The sequence below is a fragment of the Bactrocera tryoni genome, chromosome 2 (assembly GCF_016617805.1).
Source record: "Bactrocera tryoni isolate S06 chromosome 2, CSIRO_BtryS06_freeze2, whole genome shotgun sequence".
Lineage (NCBI taxonomy): Eukaryota > Metazoa > Arthropoda > Insecta > Diptera > Tephritidae > Bactrocera > Bactrocera tryoni.
Window position 1 is genome coordinate 74,025,393 of NC_052500.1, and position 11,619 is coordinate 74,037,011.

General features: G+C 34.2%; 1 long non-coding RNA gene across 6 annotated transcripts in view; it reads left to right on the forward strand.

Annotated features, from left to right (window-relative positions):
* Positions 1-262: 262 nt before the first annotated feature.
* The window catches only part of LOC120768616, a 74,780-nt gene continuing 63,423 nt past the window's right edge, over positions 263-11,619 (forward strand). The window contains exons 1-2 of one of the 6 annotated variants that reach the window (XR_005704784.1): positions 263-329; positions 1,233-1,523. This is a non-coding gene — a long non-coding RNA (uncharacterized LOC120768616). Of the gene's footprint in view, positions 420-462; positions 565-843; positions 1,055-1,232; positions 1,524-11,619 lie in introns of those variants that run through there. The other 5 variants (XR_005704782.1, XR_005704781.1, XR_005704783.1 and 2 more) reach the window with 5 other exon arrangements.

The following is an 11,619-nucleotide window of genomic DNA, read 5'->3' on the forward strand; positions in this document are numbered from 1 at the left end:
TATTGTCTACATAGCATAGTCATGTATCAAGTTAAATTCGATGTCAGTGTCTCAGAAAATATTATTTGAAACAGTTGACCACCCGAAAGAATTATCCCCTGCACTCAGTGTTCACCCGCTTAATGTGCTCTCACTTTCTCGCTCTCTGTGACACTCAAAGCATATACTGCAGTGCTCAGCAGCTTTTTCCATGCAGTTTGCAGTTTTCCCGGAGTATTTTAGCTCCAGCGAATCTCGCAGCTGGTTCAGTTACTACAAGACGCGCGTCTAAATGGTCGATGAAACGGAAACACCTAAAACTCAAAGCAGGCGCGTGCCTTGGAAAAATAGTAAACGATACCAGCAAGAGAAATACGACAATTTGAAAAGAGAAATTTTTAGAATTTGTGACCAAGAAGAAATGTGAATTAGTAATAAAAGTGATTTAATGATTTTTGAGACACTAAATTTTTTATGTTGCTTATTTACTATTTAATTGACTGCCAATATTGGCTGCCATGTGGCATGCTTTCATGCGAATTTTTACGCTAATTTGTAGAGAAATTTATTCATGCTTGCATATATGTATGTATATGTGTGGATGGATGTGTGTGTAGAGTAAAAATTTCATGCTGTAAAAATATGCGCGTGTTTATAACTGCGCTCGAAAGCGAAAGTATGCATCGCTGTCAGCGAAATGAGTGCCAAGTACGCATACATTTGCTGAGTCTTTTTTTTACTTTTCTCGTTTGATGTTTAGTTTTAAGTTGGGAGATCCCTAACAGTTTAAAAACTGCATACATTTCTAATTTTTATTTTTATATTTTTTTCTTTGTTTTATATATTCGCTTCTTCTGCGCTGCCACTAAGTGGCTTTGAAGTGTAATTTGAATGCGATTTCCGCGCATTCGTTTCCGTCGGTGTTTTGCTGCCTTTCATTCAGGTCACTATGTGTGTTAGTGTCGCGCACACTTGATATTTGTGACATAAATACACGCTTCACGGACGCCAACACAACAGCCCAAGCATTGTCTAAAAGCAAAAACGTGTTTTAGCAGGAGCAACGAGTGTGTATGTATGTATGCTTGCCGCACAATCGCCTTTTGAAACAAAACAGCGAGCACTTTCGCTTCACACAATGTGTTGTCGCCAACGTGTTTTCCGGTCGCCCATTGAGCGTAACGGCATTTAGAGAATTTGTGGGCGTACATGGCGTATGAGTGATATATTTCCTTTGTTTTCTTGTTATTTAGCTAAATACATTTGTAACCTGAAGTACACAGCATGAAGTTAAGCTGGAAAAGAAAAAGCAACAAGAATAAATCAAAATGAAGCAAAAAACAATATTGAGTGTAACCCAAGAAAATTTTCCAAATCAGCGAAAAAAGTACGAAAATCTACGTTGAAATGGAACCAAATAACAATAAAAAAGTAGTAGTAAAAGTCTCAGTTATCATTTGCTGACCTTCATTAGCTACTCTTCCAACTAAACAGAAATAAACAACACCAATTAGGACAATATGACACGAGTTCGGCTAATTGTGGTAAGTTGTGTAGAATAATTGCGTCTGTTTTGACCCAATTCAATGTTGCTTGGACAAAATTTTGCACTAACGACTATTTTTTAGAAAAAAGTAATAATAAAATGGTTGTATACTGACTTTAAATTGTTCAAGCTCATAAATTGTTAATTACGTAATCGGTAGAAGCACTGAAATTATTGTTTATCCATAATTATATTCGGCGCATATTTCCCTTCGACAGCAGTGACTCATTTATGACGGTGTATTGAGAACATATTGCGGTTTTGATTATTAATACTTGGAAAGAGATCTATGGGCTTAGAAACGGTTTAAAAAAAATAATTTTAAAAGTGCTTTTGAAAAAATTAATTTAATATTTTAAATATATAATAAATTTTGTTGAATTTGTTTTTAAGATAAAATCACATAACCAATGATTTTTAATTACTGCATAAATTTGAGGTTTTATGAAAAATATGTTAACATGCATGTTGTAGATCTCTTTATTACCTCCGACTTTGTCGTATAACTTGTTTCTATTTGTCTCCTCGTGTTGCCGGAAATCGAGGTAAACTATTTGAAACCCTTGAAAATTTAAGTATTCCTTACCCTTCCACTTCAAGCATTCCCTCCGATATGAAGTAGTTCTTCCGTAAATTATTTTTGTTGCTTTATTTTCGTTTACCAATGGGCTTCATTCTACAATAATTTTTTTTGTTTTTAAAAATGATCGACTTTCATCTACCAAAGAACTTAGGGATAGAGAGAGGAGATTGTGAAAAATTTCCTACACGACTAAAATTAATTAATTGTATCAGCCCTCCGTGTCAAAAAAAATCAACTATTCAGTTTCTGCGCTTAGTAGGGTGTGTAGCCTAGGATATACATATGTACATATGAGAAAGGTTGCCGTTTGCTTAAAAATAGTGAAAGAAAATGTAAAGGTTTCGTTTCCAAACTTTCGTTATAAATTTTCTCATGTTACGTTGAGTGACCAAAAATTATATACAATTTGTAACAGAAGTTTTTAAAACTACTGAAAAAATCATTAAAAAAAATTGATCAATATTATTGAATAAAATAATGACACAAAAATTTTGAGTAATATAATTGCACAATGTTATTGAACAAATCAGTCAATAAAAGCTTATTTAGCAAATTTTAAATAAACAGCAATTAATCACAATAATAATACAACAATATTTTTCCGAAAAAGCAGTCTAGGCTATACAAATACAAAAGATATTCTTTGTTGATTTGTTTGATTTGATTTGAAGACGGTGTGTCAACTCCACAAGATTTTTATAAATTTGCCCACGAAAATAAATTATATACAAATTATAGAAGAAAGTTTAATATCTTAGGAAATAAATCATTTAATAATATTAATATTGTGCAATATTATTGAATAAAAATACTGCACAATATTATTAGACAAAATTATTACACAAACGAATTTAAGAAGTGAGTTAATTAAAATTTGCCGACGGCCATAAATAACAATATTCGAATAGAATAATACTTTTCTGAGAGTCTAACCTATCATATACTAAATTGAGTCCTTAAGCTCCTCCCTTAAGGTTTAAAAAACTGTTTTTTTGAATTTTTTTTTTATTTTTTTTTCTAAACAACCAGTATGTCGAGAATATTGCGTTCAAATTTTGAGTCAATTATAGTTAAACTAACGGAGTTACAGCGTCTTAAGCAACCGGCCGCGATATCTGACTTTGAAACTTCTGAAACTTTAAATCGATTTTCCCGAAAACGTTATTTGTGAAGTTCGTGAACATTAGAACTCAAAGTCTACTGACCCGATCCTCTTGAAAATTTGAACATTACTTCTTCACATAAATTAACAAGTAATCAGATAGAGTTTTTTCCATTTTTTTCTGCTTTTTATTAACAAATTAGCCACAATTTTTTTTAACTAAAATCGCGCTTTTTACTTCCAAGTGCTGCGAAAACTAAAAAAAACTCTTTCTGATTACGTCGAGAAATACTATACATCACCTTTAAAATGCATATAATTTTTCTTGTTTCAGATGATCCGGTAATGAGTTATAATGTATACCGCTACACCACACCAAGGCGCTTCTGGAGATTCATGGTTTATTAATATTATTCATTGAAAATTTTTTCTAATATACTTCAAAAGTTGTACAATAAGATGCCAATAAATTTAATAAAATTATTTTACTCATGTCGCCGCAAAAAAAGACAAATATATCCTTTTTTTTCACACATATAATGCATATCATTTCTATTTGTGTGCAAATATGCCAGCGCCGTCGTCTACTGTAGCCACTCAACAGTGAGGCTAAGGTTAAGGAGAACGGAAGACATGATTACTTGCGCAGGCATTTACACACACTTACGAATACAAGTGGGAAAACACATGCCAAAAGATTACAAATGCGATTAAAATTAAAAAAGACAGGTAAGCTGGCAGAAAAAAAAGCAAAACGATGTCATTAGCATGACACTATGTCAGAGCGATGCGAAGGCAGCACATGTGTCATTGGATGGAGCTCTTCCATCGAATGTCAGTGGCTGACAGCAGTCTTAGCACAGGTTGTTATTATTAGTGCGTTTTTTTTTGTTGTTATTATAATGCCATGTCAGTTTTTTGATTGCCGCCTACTTATTTGGTTATTTATGGAAATGAAACTTTTGATTGTAATATTGTAATTGCGAGTCTTACTGAGAGTAATTGCTTTGACAAATGGAGGCAACTTGTTTAAGGAGCAGATTTAGAGGCAGAAGTGGGACTTTGACAGCGAAAATGTGCCATAAATTGTTAGGTTTAATGAGTTGCCTGAGTATAAGAAACAAAATATTCAATATTTATCTTCTTGTATGCTTACATTTTCTTTATCTCAGCGCGCACAAAATTATTGTAATTTCCTTGATATCAATTACTGTGTGACTTTATTCCCACTTAAGTGTTGTCAGAGAAACATATTTGATTATAGTAAATTTATTAAGTGAATTTATGTGCTGTTGTAAGCAACAGATTGCAAATTTTTGTGGCAGACGAGGCGTATGAGTGACGTTTTGAACGAACTGAGATAAGCTTAACCAATTTTTGTGTTTTTGAAGTTCGGCTTGAGCTTCCGTTGTTTACCCAATGATGTATAAGTATGTATTACAGAATTGTGAAAAAATGTATTACCAAGAACTCAGTTCTAATTCAAATAGATGTTTCTAAAAACGTTGCCTACATTTGGGCGGAATTTGAGATTTTAATATTGTTTTAAAACGAACGTTACTGATTGAACTGAATTGAAATGAAATAAATACTCCGCAAAAAGTGTTTTCATAGTGACTCTGCAAATAATAATTTTGTAAGAACTTTTCTCTCATAAAAATAGCTCTGCATTGCACTCCAGTCTGGTATAAGCGAATTGTTAACAAAAAAAATCATCAGCCTTTTTATTACTTACATCCGCAGCTATTTAAAACTATCATCTGAACTGTCTTAGCTTTATCTTTTTCCTGCAATAAATTACTTATAACGTGCCATAAACAGTTCAAAGTCGCTTAATGCTTTCATCCTCATTTGCATTCGTATGAAACCATTTGTAGCTTCCATGTGATGCGTTGATGCCTTGATAATTCACTTACTTATTCTATGAGCTCACAACTTTCAAGTTGCTTACTTCTGCGGCTGCAACCTGCAATGGCTTTCATTTTCTCTTTCTTCATTTCCTTCAAGCCGGCGCTTAACCTTCTTTGCCTGCTTTGGGCTGTACCTCAGACCAGCAGCAGATAATCAAATAGCACGGCACGGCAAGTCATACCAGTGGCTGTTGCTTTCACTTTTTACACTTTATTGCGTGCAATTTTAATTTCATTCTTTTCACTTCTCTCGCTTGCTTTACTGCTCTCATTCTTCCTTTGTCGCTGGGCCGAGTGAAATCGCGAATGAACATTGCAAATGTTTTCTTTTCATATTTTTCCATGCTGCCATTCAAACTGTAAATTTTGAACATCAATGCTATTCTCTCTCTGCCACACTCATTCCTGCCGCTGCTCTTTGTGCGCTTTGTGTTCTTTGGCTTTACAATGTTTAGCCATCGCTGATGACTTCCATTGTTCGCGCGTTACTTTTATAATTGAATCGGCGTATTCATGGCGTGTTGCAAGTTTATTTTACAAAAGTTTCTCGACAAAATAATTCCGTTTATGAATTCCGTTTTAATTAAAATGCTTTGTTACTGCTTGTGAGTGATAACATGCAGCTTTTTGAGGAATGCCATAATTGTTTCTACTTAAATATAAATCTCCGAAAGAGTTTCAGTTCTTCGAAAAGTTATTTTAAGAATTAAGAAGTAATCAGAATTTTTACTGCTTAGTTGCGTTGTGTGAGAGAAACACTAATATTATTAGGGCGAGCATAAAGTAAAGCGCGAGATAAAATGAGCTAACGCGAATTATTTGTGTACCCGAAATTTTAAACATTTCTGCATGGTCATACCTATTTTAGTCCTTAAAGTTAAGAAATGTGCTAGAGGTGTTGAAAAAATCTTCCTAGTAGCGCTGCTTGCACTACCGTATATTAGTATGTGCCATTTTGGCTAATTCAAATTATATCAAAATGTTCGTATCTCCATTCGATCATGTCCAAAACCAAAAGTAAGGACAGCATTACTTCAAAAAGCTAGCAATCCGTGGTGGTAGTTTCTTCATAATATTTACTTACTATAATTTTGAGTTACTTTCAGATCCAAAAAGCTTCCAATAAAAGGACTTTTCAAATTCTGCAAATATGATAAATGATATTTAACTAAGAATTAATTGCCTTTATTGTCAGAAAATATTAATGTTCATTTTATTTCATTGAAGCAACTTCAAAATTAGCATACACTCCAAAATTAATGTCAAGAAACCAAAGGTTTTTATTTAAATCTACCAACTTCAAATCTCATTTTCAAAATTAGTTCTCCTCTCTGGACTAATAAGCCTTCAATCGCAGACAAGTGAATTTTGTGGTATCTGTTTTTTTAACTTTATATTTTTGAAGTGAAACCTTTTTATGGGAGGGTTTTCAAATCTCGATCGGCAACCTTTTTGGTGACGCTCGCTCTAACGTAGTAAGTAAGAGTGAGAGGCCTCCGGGAATCGAGCGAGAGTGAGACGGTCTATCGGGCGAAAGTGAGAGGCCTTCGTGTATCGTGCGAGAATGAGACGGAAGACTTTCTGTCTTTCATGTTATTCTCTGCGCTCAGGCGGCGTCGCGATCGCGGAAAACAGCTGTTGGTTTCTAACACAGTGATCATAAGCAACGTATCTTGTTTTTGTGCCTGCCTTCATTACTTAAATCGAGAGTTTTGTGCAAATATGCCGAAGTCGGGTGCAGAAAGGACAAAAACGTGGCGGGAGAAAAAACGGGCGAGTGAAGGAATTGATCAGAATAGAAAACGGAAAAAAAGTAGAACTGAAATTGAACGAGATAGCAGGGAACGGAGGCAAACACGTGCTAACCTCTTACGTGACAGTGTGGACGATAGTGTAAATAGTCCAGAGAATGAACTATTAGCAACGACTTCGACTCATCCTCCTCCTGATTGTGATGTACATAGTGGTGATCGATTACAATATTCAGACTTCAATAAGTTTAAAACTGGACATAAGAACTTTCACCGTGATTTTATAAATAATCCATTCGGTTTTACGTGTTGTGTATGTGATAGATTATGTTTTAAAAATGACTTGAAGACTCTATCCGTTGAAAATGAAATTCGTATTCAACAAAAATTTCCAGAATTCAGAAGTAATAATGAGCTGGCATGCACCAGCTGTCGCCAGGCTTTGAGGAGAGACAAAATTCCAACATTGTCGAAATTTAATGGCTTTGTATATCCTCCGATCCCTTACTATCAAGAAGTGTTTGACACGTGATTAAAACAATTCCTCTCCCTCTAAACATAGAAAATTAAATAATCCTTGCAGATCCAATCATTCAGTTTCACTTCTATCACGTGTCTTCATGACACGCCTATTTTTTTAAGGTGGCGTGAGAGTGCGAAATAATGAAAAATCCGGGAAACGGAAGTATTGTTATTGATTATTGAAAAATTTTCTATCTTCTATCTTGCCATAGTTTAACGGCTTTGCAGATTACGCATTTGTTATATTTTAGAAATTTATTTAATTATAACAGTTCTATTTTGCCCTGACCTTCTATACTCTTTATTACACTGAAAATATGAAAATGGAAGAGAAATAGCTGAAATTTAAATTTTTTAACTCAAATTGTTTTTATAATTTTAATTAATTGAAATTGCGAGAATTGTTTACAAGAAAATTCTTATAAAAATACAACAACTTTTTATAAGCATCTTAGGAAATTTAGGCTTTTGATGTATTTCGAAATATGTACTTTTAAACAACTTTTTTCTCTTTTCAATTTCCATAACTCCTATTAAATCTTTTTAGTAAAAATTAAAAAATTAAATAAAATTATTTGAAAATATTCATTTCATCATGATATATGTATAGTATGTCCTACTTTAATTTTCAGTTTTTTTAAAATTCAAGAAGTTTCTCAACAGTATTTTGTACAGTTTTCGCATTCACATTTTGGTTTAGTTGCAGCGCACTAGTCTTTCTTCAATTCCTGCTAAATGTTTACTAAGAATGAAATTTTAAATTAATTTTTCAGACTTATAGATAATAGAAATGTAGTTTTTGCTAAAACTTGAGCGAATTGAGTTCATTATTATATATTATAATTATTTGTTAATAATTATCAGAACTTATGAATGAAGTTACTCATTCGCATTGTTGGACACACATATCAGAACTTAAGAAGAAGTTACTCATTCGCATTGTTGGACACACATTATATTTTTTTGCTAATGACGAAAACTATTTTATTATAAAATATAATTTAAAGTATCACAGTAGGTGGATTGATTATATAATTATTGCTATTCATATTGCTTCAACTTAAATTTTAATTCATGTTACACATACGCAATGTCGCACCCAAAAACTAAAAAAAAAAACTGTGATAAAAGTTGACTCATAAATTTTTCAGTGTATGCGACGGCCTTATTATGAAGACAACTAACTTAGCAATAGTAAGATTTGCACACTTTAAATTAAGCATAATCGTTATTTCTGTATTACTTGAGTTTATAAACAAAGCCACTCAAACGTAAGGTGACACAAAAATCATAATTTTCGAGAGCAACGAAACTTGCTAACATTTTAAAACACAAACTAGGTAATTGAGCGTTTCTTTCCTTTTTACCTAAGGAAATATTTAAGCAGCGAATATTTAACATTAAGATTACTCATACGCCACGTTGTACTTATACATTTTAAGACTTACTTATTAAATGTGATTAGACTCAGCAGATAAGCCACACAATGCAGGAAAGAACATTATTATGAAGAGACTTTTTTGCGATTAGCAGTGTGGTGATGGCGGTAAATACAAGCAAGCCGCTATATATAATATAATGCGAATATTTGTTCCACCCCTCTGTTAGAAAAAAAATATTACAAATTTCACGTAACGTAAAATTGTGAGCGGATAAAGAACGCAAATGTTAAAGCGGTTTGATGTCAGAGGAACTGTGTGAGTGTATTTAAACATTTATTTTTTTACGTGCATCAGCAATGGATATTAGTGTAGCAAGTGAAACTGTCTACTTGTATGTTGCAGGCATCAACAGCAAGTGAGCACGCTGACTCAATGGCGGAAGGAGAAATATGCAGATATGGTAAAACGGAACAGCGACAACGGAAGTTATGGTACAAATATGCAAGGGTAAGGAATTTTACACATCTATAAATGCGTATGTGTGTGTTTATATTTTTGCGTTGGTATGTGGGTTAATATTTCCTTCAGCTTTTACTAGCTGAGTTTAGTTTCATCAACGAGTAAAAAGTGAAAAAATTGTAAACATAAATTTGTCTGTGTGTGGGTATCTGCATATTTTGCTTCCACACTGTACATATGCGCGCTCACTTGCCACTTGATTTCCACACTCCGCGTGCTCTGCCTGTCAAATCATGAAAGTACTACTGGTGGTTACCATTCCATTCAACCCACTTTTACGCTTCACAAATATCATTTTTCCTATGCAAATCTCGTTGTAGTTAGCAATTCTTGTCGTTGTCGTTCTCAGTCGTGGTTCTCGTACTCGTCAGTGTGGTAAGCTGTCATTGTGGCTGCCACTCTGTGGCAAATTATTTCAAATTTTCGTTTTTTTGGAAGCCTAAAATGGCGCGAGTAGTTGCAGTCAATTAGATTACCGGCATTGTACTTCATACGTTTGCAGTGTCGTTATTTTGCATTAATTTTATTGCTATATTAAACTTTTTTTGGTCGTTTTTGGTGATTTTTCTTCTTTTTTTTTGTTATACACATCAGGTGTCAGTCAATCGCCAAGTTGACAGCTGCTGCGGCGCATGGTAAGCCAATCGGGCAAGCAGCCAACCCGAAATGTGTCTGTCTGTATGTGCAACATGACAAGTGGCATGAAATGTGGCATGAAAAATTTTCATTTACTAGATTTTAGTAACCATGCAAATGTGTCCGCAAGTGGGTGAAGGAAAAAAAACAAGCACAACATAAACAAAAAAAAGCATTATATAAAAAAGTATTCATATATACACGAAAACATGATCGATGATTTCTAACAAACCGCGTAAGCTGGAAATATAAGTCGATGGTTCAAAGCTGGTTTTAGACGCATGGTCTTTTAAGCCAAGTTATTCTGGATCCATAGATCATTTCCCTCATATCTGATTTTTTCGTTTTATGGCTGCCTGCCATAATATATGTATGTATGCATATTATTTATCCATATCTGTCTGAGTATAAGTAACTTATTTTCGATGAATAACACTGATTTATTACCAGTTAAGCAATTATTGAGTTGCATAACTAGCTCTTTTCGTTTGTTTTTTTACATGAACTTTCCACCATAGCTTAGAGTCCGGTTTCATTCTTGAGTATTTAGTGGAATTCAAGTACGATAATCGTGCACCGTCAATTAAAATTGGCAAGTGCATGTGATAAAAATGTGGACAGACTCACATAGATTCATTGAGTTTTATATATGCATATCTATGTTGCCACTTTGAACACTCTGCTAGTTGTAGGTAGTCTCTTTTATGGCTGCAGCAAGTTAACTGTCATCTTTAGTGTTATCTTTTGCAGTGAAGTGCTTTGCTTATTCCAACACTGCTCTTTTCCTTTAGCAATTCGGCGCTGTATTTGTATACTTTTGCTAAATCTTTTATAGTTTTCTATGAGTTTTATATTTTCGATGGCGCCTTGCATTGACCCAGCATTTTTATGTTCATTCATTCCATTCCATTTCATCCAGTTCCTTCCTTCCTCCATTCCATTCAGTCCATTCAGCATAAGAAATATTCGGTCTTAAGTTGCAGTTTTACTTTCTTACACTTACTTTACTTTTTTACAATATTTTTTATTATTTGAACTTTAATTTTGGTTATTACTATATTGAACTTATAATCTATTTACTAACCTTAAAAGGTTTGTCTTGCAAATAAACTGCTGAAGAGAGCCTTTGAGTTACTAAAAAGCAGTGTTGCGCATGCTAGGCTACGCTAACTTTGCTCGAGATATTGAGTCATGATTCTAAGTAAGTTTTTTGTTTTTCGAAATGTGAAGGCTAACTTTGAAAATCATAATAATCTAAGTATTTGAATTCTAGTTTCAGAACTGAGCTTTTGCAAACGTCTTCTTCTTCTTAATTGGCGTAGAAACCGCTTAAGCGATTATAGCCGAGTTAACAACAGCGCGCCAGTCGCTTCTTCTTCTCGCTACGTGGCGCCAATTGGATATTCCAAGCGAAGCCAGGTCCTTCTCCACTTGGTCCTTCCAACGGAGTAGAGGTCTTCCTCTTCCTCTGCTTCCCCCGGCGGGTACTGCGTCGAATACTTTCAGAGCTGGAGTGTTTTCGTCCATCCGGACAAAATGACCTAGCCAGCGTAGCCGCTGTTTCTTAATTCGCTGAACTATGTCAATGTCGTCGTGTATCTCGTACAGCTCATCGTCGAATGCGATATTCGCCGTGGCCAACGCGCAAAGGACCATACATCTTCCGCAGAACTTTTCTCTCGAAAACTC